The following is a 5,926-nucleotide window of genomic DNA, read 5'->3' on the forward strand; positions in this document are numbered from 1 at the left end:
GTCACTCACATTTCTGCCTGGCCTTATTTTGGGGCCTCAGCCTGATGGCCACCAAGCCAAGTTCCTCAAGACACAAAACGAGCTTAGTAAGATGTATCCATTTTGCTAGATGCCTGTAATTTCTGGGTCTGTCGTTCTTAGATATAAAATAAGCAAGTGTGCTAGAAGGTGGTNATAAAATAAGCAAGTGTGCTAGAAGGTGGTGCATTTGACCATTTAGAATTTAAGGGTGCCATTAACTAAGGTTTTGGGTCTCCCGGAGCCAAACTAATACCGAAGTGATGGGCTGAAGGGTTGGCATTGTGCATATTTTCCAGTTCCCTCACTGCACAGAAGTTTTCTTTGAAGTTGGCAAGTGACCTGGTGTCAAACTAAGCCGTTCTGAGAACCAGCTTATCCTATCATGGGAGTCTTCCTGAGGGGATGAGTGCTCTAGCAGCCTTTAAATGCCCACCAATCTGATGGACATCTGAAATCCCCATTAGCAGTGGCCTCTGTTTACACAAAACAAAACAAAAACATGCACTTTATTGTATCCGTGATAATCGAGAGATGTTACTGTATCATGGTCACAAGAAGATCCGTGTGCACCACCACCAAATCCCATGGAAATGTGCTGAAATTTTCGACCCAGGGACTTGTGGTCTGAAAACTTAGGGGCCTAGCTGGGCTGGAGGCAAACATGCCAGCTCATTCGGCTCCAGTCATAACCTTTTGCCAGTGCGCCATGAACCGACCTGTGAAGGAAAGCCGATTAGATCAGGAGCTCTAACGCAAACATGCAGAGCTCAGAACCAAGGGAAATTTACCCACTCCAAGGGTTTGTGGTACCAGGATTATGTTTCTCATCGTCCCCAAATGCTGCCAGAAGTTCGCTTCCATCCTGTCACTGTCACCAAATCTGTTATATAACAAAAATTATCCTCCTAAATTTTAAAGATGTAGTTGGCTTTATTAATCAATTCATGAATCAGGCAGCATCCCATCTAGCAAGTTGAGGGGAGCTCCAAAGGGCTATAGATGAGGAAAGGTTTTTAAAGGTAGAGAGGGAGAGGGAAAAAATGGAGTGATTAGCCAAGAATAGGTTATTTTAGGCAAGGTCACCATCCTAAGAGGGGCCAAGGGGTCTATCAGTACATTCCTCACACTGACCAGGAAACTCCCATGTGGACTGGTTAAAGGCTACATTTCTTGCGGGTTGAAGCTGTAGGCTTAGGTTAGGTATAAAGTCACAGTTTACTGACATGGGGCCTTGAGTCATACCATTGCAAGCCTGTGTTTTTGGGTTTTTTTAACAGAGGGAATTAAATCTCCTAAGCACCGTGGTGGTAATTTTAGGAAGAAATACATATTCACAGGATGGCCCTTCCTGCCACAGATCCCTTGACCTCGCTTCCCCAGACAGCCCTCGGACACTCTCCTGCCAAGGGAATGTGGGTCAGCACAAGCATGGGGTCAGAAGGAGCACTTCTGACCAGTAAATTGTGGGTAATACTTGCTGAGTGTTCAGCTTGTCAGCAGAGAGGAGCAACACTCTGAGACAACATTTGCCTCAGGGCTAGAATTTCAGAGGCTGCTCCCCACTTCCCCCTCCAACCACCACATGCCCTGAGAAGCTTGCACCCAGGGGTAGACTGTGATTTTCATGAGACCCACAGCCAAGACCCAGTGAATGGTGTTTTTTGTAAAAATAAAAATACGTGGCAGCATGTGGGTGTGCATTGTTCTTCAACAGGGAGAACGGTCTTATTCCAGGAACTTCAGCCAAGCTCTATGTGGCATTTGCACAAGCAGTGACCTACAGCCACCACTTCATCCCTGCTCCAACACCTGCCTTTGCTGCTAACTTCCCACCATAACTCAAGGGCTTGGTGGCATCCCAATCAAAACTTCTGAGTCTTCCGGGCATGAGCTTAGAAGAAACTTTGCAACCAAAGTCCCACATCTTGGATTGTGGACACCTTGTGTGATTTTCAAATCCAGGCAGTATTAACTCCCTGACTCATGCGTTTTAAACTTTAACCCATGGGCCCTGATGCTCACTGCCCTGTTCAAGAATCACCTGTGAACAATGAAAACATGGATGCCTGATCCCCAAACCTGAGCACTGACCAGAAATCTTGGGTGGTGTCTGGCCTTGAATGGCTCCCAGAGGATCCTGCCCGGTGACCAGAGAGAGAACCTCTGGCTGGACCAAGAGCCAGACTCTCAGAGACACAGCTCTCAGGGCTGTCAGCCTCAGGAAAGCTGTGTGCCACTCCCACTTGTTCTGACCCCAGAGGGGCCAAGGGAGAGAGTCCCTGTGCCACAGAGCGCGATCGGGGGCAGTTCTATCCGCTTATGCAGGATGCAGAGATCACAGAGGGCAGGGAATGGGGTGGGGTGGGAAGGAAGGAAAGTGATGTGGGAAACAAAGGCAAAAGAAATGTAGCTTAAATTAAAATCCCCTTACAGTTTATAGCCCACTGATAGATACCTGAAACATGCACAGAGCGTGACCTTTCTCAAGGAACTCGTGGCTGCCTTAGAGATTTAATGTTTAAAAGTAACCTTATTTTGGCAGCAGCTGGCCCCTCAAGGTCCTGAAAGCCTTGCTTCCAGATTCCTTGGAGATTTGCACCATCCCTAACCTAACCCCCACTAATTAAAAAGTACACAGTGCAGCTCTTTCTGCCCACAGTTCCTGTCCTGTGAATAGGGAAGGGGTGAAGGTATAGGCAGGAGAGATAGGAGGACCCTGATTCCCCTGAGTGGGCTTGGAAACTGTTCCTGGCAGGTGGAGACGCTGAGACAGAATGGAACAAGAGATAAGGGAACAAACCAAGATGGCAAAAGAATCTCAAGGCCACGAGCTTCCTTGTCAGTTCTCAATAGAATACTGCTCCCAGGGAACAGACGGGGTTTCAGAAGGTGGGGGGCGGTTAACAGGGTGATGGGTACTAAGGAGAGCATGTGTTGTGATGAGCCCTGGGTGTTATATGCAACTAATGAATTACTGAACACTACATCAAAAACTAATGATGGCTAACTGAACATAATTTTTTAATCAATCAATCAATCAATCAATCAATAAAATAAGAAGACTGCCAGTAAAACCCTCAGTGGCAACCCATTCGGGATCTCTCTCACTCTAGAGGGTTTTTTTCTTTCTTTTCTGTTCTTACCTTCATTTAACAAACTTTCACTTGGCTTCGCCCTTTTGTGTCTGAATCCATGAGACAGGAACCAGGTAACCCTGCAACAAAAGGAAGGAGGAAGAGAGCTGTCCCTAAGACCAAGAGCTCCTTCACCTGGTGCTGCAGAAGCAGTGACCCACGGTGTGGCTCAGAAACAGGAGGGAACAGGTGAGACCACACTGGGCCTGGGTGGTGTGTGGGTGCCTTGGGCTGTCCCAGAGACTCAGTCATTAGGCCTCCTCCTTTGCGCCCCCCCTGAGATTCATCCTGACTCTTCTTCAGAGCCAGCCTGCCCAGACACAGCCACCAGTCCCTCTTAAATACATATTTCTGATTCATTATTCTGGCGTATTTCAGGCACAGCACTGGCTTCTAAATTTAAACTACTCTCTTGGCCCACTTCCAGCCACCAGTGGGTATATTTAAGGCCTATATGCTTTGATGATTAAAGCAAAAATATGCCTTTGTAAGTAGCATTTACCAGGGGATCCTGAAGTCTTGGAAAGGGGCTTCCTAACAAAACTCACCCAAGGAGCCCCACATATTGCCTAGAGGGAAGGGCTATTTTGGCTGACGTGGACACACCACCAGCTCCCTTGCATCTCGCACTGGGCTCCGCACTAACCCCAGAAGGAGAGCCCCACCAGACAGCCTACTGCAAGCAGGAGCCTAGACGCAATCACGTGCTCATAATACTAATAGGTTCAGAACAGACTCACCCATATTTGCCAAAACCACTGGAGAAAGTGACTGCAAACTGATACTTACAGAGTTTCAAAGAATCTCCCTACAGGTGACTTATGAATTACAATGGGAGCAAGATATATGGAGAAACCTGTCAGACACCACCCTACACAAATGGTCAGGATCAATGTTGCCAGGAATGGAACAAACCCACATCACGGGTCTCCTGATACGATGCCCTGAGAAGCACAAAGCATCACCCACGTGGTGGTTCTGCCAAACATGTGTGCCTTGAATCTAATTGTCAAGAAACCATCGGGCAGACCCAGATTAATAATCCAAATATAGTGGACATATATAAACTATTTTTTTAATCTTTATTTTCTAAGTGATCTCTACACCCAATGTGTAGAGCTCACGACCCCAAGATCAAGAGTCCTATGTTCCACGAACTGAGCCAGCCAGATGCCCCCAAAAATTATTATCATAAACAATAAAAATCTGTTCTGTACTCTTAAAAAATGTGAATGGCATTGAAGACAAGAGCAGAGCAGTTGCTCCAGATTAAAGGAGATTAAGGAAACATAATAGCTAAATGCAAAGTGTAATCCTGCCCCAGATCCTGGACCAGACAGGAAAAAAAAATGCTGTCCTGGACATTTTGGGGACAATTGGAATTCTTAAAATGAACTGACTATTAGATAATGATAGTGGATCAGTGTTAAATTTCCTGAATTTGAATCATTATGTTGTGATTATATATACATAAAAAAAAAGGAAGAAAATCCTTTTCTTAGGAGTACTTCTTTCTTAGGTAGAAATATTTAGGTGTAAAGGGCCATAAAATCCACACATCTCAAAAGGGTTAGCAAGAAATTGCAATTAAAATATGTGTATGTGTATATATAATTCTATATTTCAGATGTCCTTCCTGACTCTTATAATGAGCCTGCCTTTCAGAATGTGTGTTTTCTTTCAAATTATTATTTCTAAGAGTTTTATGTACTAGAAAGCCAGAGAATAAGATTTCTTTGACTTTTGTATAAAGTAAGAGTTATCAACTCTGAGTGGAGCCTAGGGCACTCCCTGATGAATAAAATACATTAATTAAAGCAGTGGACCTTTTGTCATCTACCTGGGCTATGTAGGGTTATTTTACACTTGCTTTGGTCGGTTGATTTCCTGGAAAAATAATTTTTGGATAAAGCGTAGCAATTTTAAAATAATTTAGTAGTGGTTAGAAAATTAATTTATTTAAAAAATGTCTTAGAAAATTTCTAACTAGAGGCCATAGAGAGAGATACAGAAGGGCACTATATTATTCTTAAAGGAAGTATTCAACAAGTGGATATGACAATTATTAATATATATGCCCCCAACAGGGGAGCAGCAAGATACACAAGCCAACTCTTAACCAAAATAAAGAGACATATAGATAAGAACACAGTAATAGTAGGGGACCTCAACACCCCACTATCAGAAATAGACAGAACACCCTGGCAAAAACTAAGCAAAGAATCAAAGGCTTTGAATGCCATACTCGACGAGTTGGACCTCATAGATATATATAGAACACTACACCCCAGAACCAAAGAATACTCATTCTATTCAAATGCCCATGGAACATTCTCAAGAATAGATCATGCTCTGGGACACAAAACAGGTCTCAGCCAATACCAAAAGATTGAAATTATCCCCTGCATATTCTCAGACCACAACGCTCTGAAATTGGAACTCAACCACAAGGAAAAACCTGGAAGAAACTCAAACACTTGGAGGCTAAGAACCATCCTGCTCAAGAATGACTCGATAAACCAGGAAATCAAAAAACAAATTAAACAATTTATGGAGACCAACGAGAATGAATACACAACGGTCCAAAACCTATGGGATACTGCAAAGGCAGTCCTAAGGGGGAAATACATAGCCATCCAAGCCTCACTCAAAAGAATAGAAAAATCTAAAATGCAGTTTCTATATTCTCACCTCAAGAAACTGGAACAGCAACAGAGGGACAGGCCTAACCCACTGACAAGGAAGGAGTTGACCAAGATTAGAGCAGAAAT

The sequence above is a fragment of the Ailuropoda melanoleuca genome, chromosome 6, assembly GCF_002007445.2.
Source record: "Ailuropoda melanoleuca isolate Jingjing chromosome 6, ASM200744v2, whole genome shotgun sequence".
In the NCBI taxonomy this organism is placed as follows: Eukaryota; Metazoa; Chordata; class Mammalia; order Carnivora; family Ursidae; genus Ailuropoda; species Ailuropoda melanoleuca.